Source organism: Nannospalax galili, unplaced genomic scaffold (assembly GCF_000622305.1).
Source record: "Nannospalax galili isolate Female #2095 unplaced genomic scaffold, S.galili_v1.0 scaffold278, whole genome shotgun sequence".
NCBI lineage: Eukaryota > Metazoa > Chordata > Mammalia > Rodentia > Spalacidae > Nannospalax > Nannospalax galili.
Window position 1 is genome coordinate 14,758,577 of NW_008347536.1, and position 10,828 is coordinate 14,769,404.

The 10,828-nt window shown below is 40.9% G+C and overlaps 1 pseudogene; it reads right to left on the reverse strand.

Annotated features, from left to right (window-relative positions):
• Positions 1-4,910: 4,910 nt before the first annotated feature.
• Positions 4,911-7,240, reverse strand: LOC103743065 (annotated as a pseudogene).
• Positions 7,241-10,828: the final 3,588 nt, after the last annotated feature.

Here is a 10,828-nt window from a genome sequence, read left to right on the forward strand (position 1 = left end):
TATCAAGGAAGAAATAGGCCTCAGTACAATATTAGATAGACCATCAGTAGATCAACCACATAAATATAAACAAACACTCAAGTTATACTTTAAATCAAATGGATTTAATAGACATCTATAGAAAATTTCATCCACCATGGCAAAATGCACATTCCTTATAGGAGCTCATGCAATCTTTTCTAAAATAGATCACAAAGCAAATCTTAAATACAAAAAATGAAAGAATTTATTGCACATTACTTGATCATAATAGCAGAAAACTCAAAGTTAACAGTAAGAGAAACTATACAAATACATACTGAATCATATGCCCATGCATGTACAGGGGAGAAATTAGAAAAGTTATAGAATCAATGAAAATGGAAACATCATACCAGAACTAGCAAATGCAATAGATACCTGCCTTTAAGAAATCAGAGAGCTCTCGAATAAAGTATGATACACTCACAGTCTTCAGTGAAATAAGAACAACTCAAACTCAAAGTCAGTAGAAGGGAATACATAATAAAGATCAGAGCAGAAATGACTGAAATTGGCACTAACAGTATAACACAAAAGATCAACGAAAAATGTTGGTTCTTTTTTTCTTTTGAGACAGGGTCTCCCTGTCCCCCCAGCTGGTCTGGAACCCTGGAACTCACTATGTAGAGCACAGGCTGGCCTTGAACTCACCTGCCTCTGCCTCCTGAGTGCTGGGATTAAAGGCATCTACTACCATGCCCGGCCAAAAGCTGGTTCTTTTAAAACATGAGCAATATTGACAAACTCGGCCAAACTAACCAATAGAAAAGACCACATAAATATCAGTAGAAGGCAGGCATTATGCTGCACATCTTTAAAACCAGCATTCAAAAAGCTGAGGAAGGTAGATCTCTGTGAGATCAAGGCCAGCCTGGTTTACATATAGAGGTCCAGGCCAGTTGGGGCTACAGGGAGACCCTGTCCTAAAAAACAAGAGAAAACAAAAAATTAAAACATTAAATAGGAATAGAAAGGGGGTATTACAACAGACATAGAAGAAATCCAGATGATCATTAGGAAATATTTTTCAAATTGTCTTCCAATATGTTGAAAAACGTGGAAGAAATGGACAGAAGTCCAGATACATATGATCTATCAAAGTTGAAACAAGAATATAAGAAACCTAAGCACATCAATGGCAAGCAATGAGGTTGAGATATTTCAAAAAGTTGCTCAAAAAAAAGAAATTCTAGGACTAGATGGATTTACTGCTGAATTTTATTACACTTTTAATTAAAAACTAGTATCAATGCCTTCCAAACAATTATACAAAACAGAAAGAGAAGGAATCCTTCCAAACTCATTCTCTGAATCTAGAATTACTTTGCTACCAACATCTGTTAAGAACATACCCAGGGATGAAGGAGAAGCAGAAGGAAAGAAAACGAAATTACAGCAGGGCGTGGTGGCGCATGTGTGCGGCTATGTAATCTCAGCACTTTGGAGCTGCCTTCCCCACAGCACTTTTGCGAGGTCCAAGGTGTGCATGGCAGTGGCTCTGCCTCCACATTGGGCTTATCCTGGGTCCAGGGGAGGTTTCAATCATTTGGAGATTCTAGTCTTGGGAGGACTGATTCTCTAGAACGGACTGCCTACCTCCTTTAATGGCCTGTGTGGTTTTGACTCCACATGTGGTCCTGGGCATCCAGGCCTTGATAATGGCCCTTTCCCATTCTCAGGCACCAAGAGGTTTTCCGTCATCTTTCTATTGCTCTTCTACAGCCCCAGTATGCCTTCATCTGTGCCCTACAGGAAATATAAAACACCAAACCGAACTTCTGAAGAGAAAAATCACATTCTGGGAAGTTAAAAGAAAGTTTAAAGTGCCTTAATAACTAAACTGATGTAACTTTCAAACTAAAAGTGTGCAATTGTATTTTAGAATGTAAATTTGCAATTCTATGTGCCTACTAAAAACAACTTCAACTAAGGGGCTGGAGAGATGGCTCAGTGGTTAAGAACACTGGCTGTTCTTGCAGAAGACCCAGGTTCAATTCCCAGCACCCACATGGAAGCTAACAACTGTCCATAAATCGAGTTCTAGGGGATCCGATGGCCTCTTCTGTCCTCCACAGGCATTGCATGACACTGGCGCACTTAACATACATGCAGGCAATACATGCATACACATAAAATAAAAATAATAATGCACTTAACATACATGCAGGCAATACGTGCATACACATAAAATAAAAATAATAAAGTGTTTAAAAACTCAAACTGAAAGGATATCACTGATAGAAAAACACAAACACACAACAAAACCAAGCAACAAAATAACACTAGATGGGTAAACCCCAATGCAGCAATATAAGAAACACAAAAGTCAAGGCAATTTGACATAACTACTCCAAAAATTATTATTCCTACAGTAATGGCACTTAATCAGAGTGAATTAGATGAAATCCTAGAGAACTCAAAAGAATGATTATAGGTAGGTTAAAAGAAGAAAATAATCTGATCAAGAACACAAATAGTTGAATGAAATAAGGAAGACAATACAAGATACGAAAGAGGAAGGGGGCTGGAGAAATTGCTCAGTGGTTAAGAGCACTGGCTGCTCTTGCAGAACACCCAGGCTCGATTCCCAGCACCCACATGGTGGCTAACAACTGTCCATAACTCTAGTTCCAGGGAAATCCGATGCCCTCTTCCGATGTCTGTGGACATTGCACAACATGGGTACATTTACATGCATGCAGGCAAAGCACTCATACACATAAAAAATAAATAAAATACTAAAAAAAAGATATAAAAGAGGTATTCAACAAAGAGACAGAAATACTGAAGAAAAACCAAAAGGCTTTGTGCAAAGTCTCACCATAGAATGGACTAAGGAGAGGACAGAATATCTGAGTTTGAAGACAGGTGGAGGAACTGGAGCAATACAAAAGGACAAAGAAAAAATGATAAGCTTGAGAATTCCAGGATATACTTAACACTATGAAAAGACAAAATCTACAAATTATGGACATAAAAGAAAGATAAAATTTTTTTTCTAAAGGCAAAGAAAACATTTTCAAAAGAATAATGACAGAAAAATGTCCAGAGTAAGAGAGATGCCAATTCAGACACAGGAGACATTTAAGACACCAACCAAGAAAACCAGAAAAGAAACACCCCTCTTCATATTAGAATTAAAGCACTAAATATTCAGAACAAAGAAAATATATTGAAAATAGCAAGAGAGAAACAAGTCACATATAAATACAAGCATACCAGAATAACAGCAAATTATTCAAAAGAAACTTTAAAAGCCAAGAGGGCCTGGATGGCATATTTCAGGTTCTGGAAAAGCACAACTGCTAACCCAGACAAGTATACCCAGAGATGTCAATTTGTCATAATTGAAAGAAAAACACAAACCTCCCATGATACAATAGGCTAAAGGACTTTATGACCACTAATGGAGTTCTACAGAATACACTTGAAAGAATCTTTCAGATTGAAGAGAAAAACACATTTATCCAGGAGGACACAGGGAAGAATAAAAAAAGAATTAAATAAAAGAGAAATTAAGAGAGAAAGAATAAAAAATAAAACAGCATAAATATCAACAAAATGGCAGAAATAAATACACCCCTTTCAATGACTATTAATGGTCTTAAATCTCCAATCGAATGACACAGACTAGTGGATTTGATAAAGAAAGCAGGAACCATGTGGGGTAGAGATGGATCAGTGGTTAAGAGTACTTGCCATTCTCCCAGAGGCCTGGGATTCAGTTCCTAGCCCCTACATGGTGGCTAACAACCATCCACAACTCCAGTTCCAGGGGATCCAGTGCCCTCTTCTGGCCTCTGTGGGCACTGCACACACATGGTACACTTACATATATGCAGGCTAAACACGCATGCAAATTATATATATATATAGTACACATTTAGTTTTATTATAACAAAGCAACTTGTACACTTTTAACATTTAAAACTGAGCATCATCTTCTTTCCTTTCCAGTGAAAACAAAAAATTTAAAAATAAAATTACAATAGAGAATGTCAATTCCAAATAGAATCCTTCAGGTTCTGCTGATTCTCCCACTGAGTGGCAGGGCTCAGAGGAGAGAAGTTTATCTTAAAAATGTCATCTTAAGCTGGGCGTGGTGGCACATGCCTTTAGTCCCAGCACTCGGGAGGCAGAGGCAGGTGAATCTCTGTGAGTTCAAGGCCAGCCTGGTCTACATAGTGAGTTCCAGGACAGCTGGGGCTACAGGGAGACCCTGTCTCAAAAGACCAAAAAAAGGTGTCATCTTAAACTGCAAGGATGCCCATTAAACATCACAATTAACATGCCAAAGGAGAAGCCATGTTGTCAAAACGTCCACTTAACCCACCCAAACATCTCAAACCCACCCTTTGCTGACCTTCTATACCCATTTTTTTACTTTTTTTCTTCTTATTAAATAAGAGTAGATAGGTACATGGTGGTAAATGCTAACTGTCCATATTCACATAGAGACACAATGTAATCTCTGAGCCCAATACACAGAGAAAGGAGGAAAAAAGCTAGAATTCTATGCACTACTACACAGGGGCCCAGCACCCCCAGCTTCCAGCAGAGTCAAGGGAGCAGGAGGTTGTTTTTCCCACAGAGCACGGTGGTGGTGGTGGTGGCGAGTCCACAGTTTGAGACAAGAAGGGACCGAAACGAATTTAGAACAGAAGAGTGGAGGTTCTTTTCCTGTTGCACTCTGCTCAATGTTATTTTCCCCAAATATGTTGAGAACCATCGTGTTGAGAAAAGAGACTTTAAAAACAAGGTGACTGAGCACAAGAGGGGCAGGGGGGAGGGGAAAGAATGCAACCTGCTCCCAGGGACTGGAGGAAATTAAAAAATAAAAAGAAAAATTTTAAAAAGGAAGGTTGGAATCCATCAGTGTTCTTTTCTTTTCAGTCATCTCCTTCATCCTCCTCTCCTTCCTCTCCATCATCATCTTCTTCACCTTCATCCTCATCCTCTCCTTCACAAATATCTTCCAACCCTTCATCATCATCATCATCATCATCATCATCTTCCCCTTCCCCTTCTTCATCCATATCAGGAACCAAGTAGTACTGCAAGGGGTTTGGCCAGATGTCGTCCTTGATGACCTCTCCTAATTCATCAGTGCCTGCATCAGAATGGTCAGTGAACCCAGTGAAGAAGTTCTCTGGCTCTTCACGCTGTCTCTTCCCGCTGGCTTTATTCTGTTTGACTTGAATGTTTCATAAAATCATTTCCAGATTTCCATTTGATTTCAGTGGACTTTGAAGATGGATCACCACTCTCATTCAGATGAAATTCTTTGGAGAGAACTTTATTTTCAAAGTAAGGATTTTCATCAAAATAAAAATCTATCTGTAGCCTGATTTTCTATCTTCAAATTTTGTCATTTCAACTCTGGTCAAATAATGCAGCGCCTCTTCTTCCTCCCCAAGCAGTGCAGACACTTGTGGATGGTTGACAAATGTTGTTACCCAAAATTTTGGGATTTTGGCAATCAATTCTGACCTCTTCTGAAAAAATGGTTGACAGAGTTTGCTATATTTCTGTTCTACTTTCAAGCTTTCCTCACTGGCTTGTTCATTAAGTCTATTTCATTTCGTACTTCATCAGTATATTCAGTTGCCTCTTGTTGCTCTTTTTCTGAGGTCTCCTCCGCCCCGTCGTGGTTGGAATTGAACTCCTTCTTACTGACTTTGGCACCTGTGCCGACCTGGTGCTGCTGCTCTTGGGGGAGGGGGCGAGGAGGGGAGAAGGGAAGCGAGGGGGGCAGCAGCCTCTCCTCACGCCACACATGCGGGTGCCGCTTGCTCTGGCCACCTCTTCCCCGCCATAAATATAGTTTTTTTCATATTTTTTGAAAAAATTTTAGAAGAAGCATTTCATTACAGTTTTATATATTCAATGGCAGTTTCCAGAGCAAAGATACATCTCATTCAAAAGTGGCTATAAAATTTTTAGGTTCGCTGTTGAACCTAATAACCACATTCTTAGAAGAAGCATTTCATTACAACAGCATTGACATATTCAATAACAATTTCCAGAGCTAAGATGCTTCTCTTTCAAAATTGGCTGTAAATTTTTAGGTAATAAAATTAACTGAGATTTTAACCTTTAAAAAAGATCTCTATTTCATTATTAAAATATGCAGTTTCATATAGAAAACTTCATTTTTAATGCAATTAACAGGTGTTTGCACATGGGTTTCTAATCTCTATATATCTGATTATTACTAGTCACAGTCAGTTACTTTCTGAGCTCCTTGGCATCTGAGCATGGATATAAAGTCATCAGGTAGATTTCAATGGTAATGTTTTTCACATCTACTAATTATTAAGGAGTAAATTTTTATGCTTTGAAGAATTATTATTTTTTTATTTTAAAAAAATTTAATAACCACATGATTAGACAAAGCATTTCATTACAGCTTTTACGTATTCAGTAACACACTCCAGAGCAGGGATACATCTCTTTCAAATGGCTGTAAATTTTTAGGTTCACAGTTGAATTAATACTATTATACAATATTGAACTCAGTATAAACAATGTAAGACATAAAATTGAATGAGGTTTAATCCTTTAAAGAATATCTCCATTTCATTTTAAAATATGCTGTTTCCTGCACTTTTAATGCTATTAACACTTAGATGTTTGCACATGTGTCTTTAATCTCTATGTATCTGATGATTACTAGTCATAGTCAGTTACACTTGGATCCTTATACCTGAGTATGGATATAAAGTCATCAGGTAGATTTCACTGGTAATGTTTATCACCTCTACTATTTAACATGAAGTAAATTTTTATGCTTCTGCCTCAAAGCATGTATTTTTTTAAATTTGTTGATTTTTCTGTGTGTACATCATACAGAACATTCCACACAGTCTTATGCATCTATATACCCACTTCCCAAATGGCTCCTTCCCATAGCCTCCCTCCTCCCACATACTCTTTTTTTAATTAGAAAATTTTATTTTTGGAACAGTTTTAAATTTAAATTATTTTTGTCTGTACTTGTAGCCACATTAAAGCTGGTCTGGCTTCCAGTCCCGTCCCACCACTCCACCCCCTCCCTTGCCTCATTGGTTTATTAGTTCAGGGTGGTTTTTTCCTAGTTTTTTCTTTTTTTTTCAAAAATTTTAGGAGAGTTACCTCTTTTCTTGTGAAAACACCTCTGCAGGTTGTTCTTAACATATTCTAGAGATGATGCCACAACAGGGGAAGAGAATGTTGTCATTTCCTCTTACAGCTGCATTATGCATTGTTACGGTTTATTCAATCCATCTCTTGTGAGTAACTAGGGGAAGATGATTAGTGAGTCTCTGGATGTACAGTTGCTGAGCCAAAGGGTAAGTGGAAATCTACTTGGGTAGACATAACAGTGGTGGGGTATCAATTAGCATCCTCTCAAGCAAGGTATGAGACTTCTGTTTTTCTGTGCTCATATTATCAAGGTATTCAATAGTAGATGATCAAATTAAGTGATAAATGATGTCCCAGAAGAGTTTCAGTTTTTATTCTTTTTAAAGATAGTAGATAGGAGAGCTGGAGAGATGGCTCAGTGCTTAAGAGCACTGGCTGCTCTGGCAGAGGACCTGGGTTCGATTCCCAACACGCACAAGGCAGCTAATAACCATCCTAACTCCAGTTCCAGGGAATCAGATTCCCTCTTCTGCCCTCTGCAGGCATTGTATGACATGGGTGCACTTACACACATGCAGGCAATACACTCATACACATTAATAAATACTAAATAAAATATTTTTAAAGATAGTAGATGGAAAGAACTTTCCATGATTTAAAGGTAACTTTTTGAAAATTTGTGTTTTCAACTTTTATAAAGAATATTCCCACTGATATATCCCCCTGCTCTCTCGTTTTGCCCCCACTGGTCCCCTTTTTCCCCCTAAACAATTTGCTTCTACTTTCATGTCATATACATACATGATTTTATGTGTCAATATAAAATCTAGGAACCACACATGAAAGAAAACATATAACATTTGCCTTTTTGAGACCAACCTAAATTCAAAAAAGCCATTCTTGAGTAACCTTTGGGGACCTAAAGGCCCCACCTTGCATAGGTCCAAAAGGAAGTTACTGGGCACGCGGCCTGGCTTGCTTTGAAAGTCTGAAGAATACATCCGCACTGCTGAGAAGTGCATGATCAGCAAATGACCATCCTTAAGATACACCCTGGGGGCGGTTTTCCAGGTGCCTTTATAAGCTCTGTAACACCTGCAATAAATGAGTCCCTGCTTGACTAGGCTCCCCATTGCGCCTGATTGTCCCTGGTACTGGGGGCTGCATGGGCTGGCAAACCGCACACTTAGCTAGACTCCCTGTTGTGTCTGAGTGTCCCTGGGTAATGGAGGCAGGGTGGGCTGGCGAATGGCATGCTTACTCATCCCCAATCATCACCTCCCCAGGGGTTGCTGGTTTGAACCCCCGGCAACTGGCGCTCAATGTGGTGCTCGAAGGAAGGTGAAAAGAAGAAAAGAAAGAAGAAAGAAGCAAAAACGGATTGGGGGCAAATCAAGGATGTTCAGGGTAAGCAAGACCCTAAATATAGGTAAGGCAATTTTTAAGTTTGAAGACCCAGCACTTAAAGTGTTGAGAAATATGCTTAAAAGCAGGGGATTGGATTTGTCAGATCCTGTAGCTCAAAAGGTTTGGGCAGAGGCGATTCATTTGGCTCCCTGGCTACTTGGGGCTAATGTTTTTACTGGGGATAAGTGGGAACTTGTGGAACATCTAGCTAGACAAAGGGAGGTTCAATTGGGGATTGATCTGCTGTTGGAGTTCTACCCTATTATTTCGGCCTTAAAGGCATGCTTTTGGCCCCAGAGCCCTAAGCCCTCGGCGCCACCTCCTGATGAGCCTTCAGAACCACCACCACCACACACACACACCCCACATCCCCCCACCCCCCCACCCCACCCCTGCATGGGAATCATGGGAAGGGTTTGAGGAAGAAAGCAAAAATGCAACAGAAGTGGAACCAAAAGCAGCCAAAGTAACAAGCTGCACCTCTGGCGTGCCCTGGCCAGCTTCAGAGCCTCCTCGCAGAAGGGCAGGGCAGAGCAGCGCACACTTGTCGGTGGCGAAAGCCCCCCCCCCGCCTTGAACTAACACCACCACCACCACCACCCACCAGTGACCGGCCAGAGTCAGGGGCTCAAGGGAAAGCCAGGTGGGGACTACCCCCCGGCCAGCAACTGGCGGCCATGGCCACCGGGCGCATTTAAAAGAAAAAAACAAAAACAAAAACCACAAAACCACCTTTGGCTGTGCACTGCGACTGGCTCCAGGACAGCTGAAAAGGCCCGGTTTGGGGACAGTGGCTCTGGGAGGGGCCCCGCCCCTTCAGTTCCACATGTGGCCAGGGAACCACCCTGCCCCTGAGTGCTACAGCCCTGTGGGCAGCAGCACTCACCAAAAACCCATGGAGGGAGCCCTTAGTAAAGCCTACAAAGTTTTCACTGATTGGGGCAGATGTGAAAAAACCAAAAGGCAGCTCAACTCAAGGAACTCATGGCCGTTGCTTTCTGACAGTATTCAGACTAGTTCGCTCCTTAAAGAGAGAAAAGCTCCTATCTTTTACAGCATCTTAGGGGCACCAAGGATTGCCTGGGCTTTTATCCCAAGGCAATGCAGAGGCAGACAAGATGGCTTATCATGTACAGGTACCGCCTCTGCAACAGCCAAGGGTAAACCCTAGGGGGCTCAAGCCCAATTCCTTGTGGCAGATGGATGTCACACACTATGCTCCTTTTGGAAAGCTTAAGTATATTTTTGTGTCCATTGACACATTCTCACATGCCTGTTGGGCTACCACTCACACAGGAGAGAAGTCTAAATATGCTCAGTCTCATTTTCTCCAGTGCTTTGCTACTTGGGATTGCCCCGAAGAATTAAAACTGATAATGGACCATGTTTTGTGAGTAAAAATTTACAAGATTTCTTTTCCCTTTGGGTAATCCAACACATTACAGGAATTCCTTAAAGTCCCCAGGTGCAAGCCATTATAGAACGCAACCATCAAAACATAAAAATTCAATTACAAAAACAAAAAGGGGGAATAAGCCCCCACCAACAGTTGGATATGGCCTTATTCACTATTAATGTTCTTAATTTTCAAAAAAATCATTTGGAATCCCAGTTTCAGAACAGGAGGAGAGACCTGAGGTATGGGTAAGGTGGAAGGACCCCATTACGGGGCAATGGAGAGGCCAAGATCCATTGTTAACCATGGGTCGAGGCTTTGGTTGTGTCTACCCTACAGGAGATTCAAACCCCATATGGGTGCCTGCGAAAAACCTTAAGTGGGTAGGACAGGATCCGACTGACTAGCATGATGGTCCATGGACAATCGTTCATGAGACAAAATTCCTCTTTATTTGTATCCATCTGAGGTAAAGGACTCAGTTCCTTGGCTTCATTGCCAGTCAGCCTCTTTGACAACTGGCTGATTGGCTAAAAGGTGCATGGTCCCAGAAGTATTTCAACTTGTCCTACGCCATGACTTGCTTTGTTTCTCTTGATAATGCTTATCTTTAAGTATCTTTACCAGATAATTCAGTGACAGAGGACCCTTGGAATTGCCATGGCCCATCTCCTCATGATTACGGACTTCCCCAGGACCCCCTCCGGTTGCCCATGCTTGGCTAACCGAGTTAGGCAGAGACTAAGGTTGTCACAGGCTGGCATTACCCATGCAGCTACCCTTAATCATGATGCATTTTTAGCCAAAAACAGGTAAGATGTCCCATGGCAAATACTCCTAAGACAGGACATGCACATGGCCAGGTGCATGATCCAATGA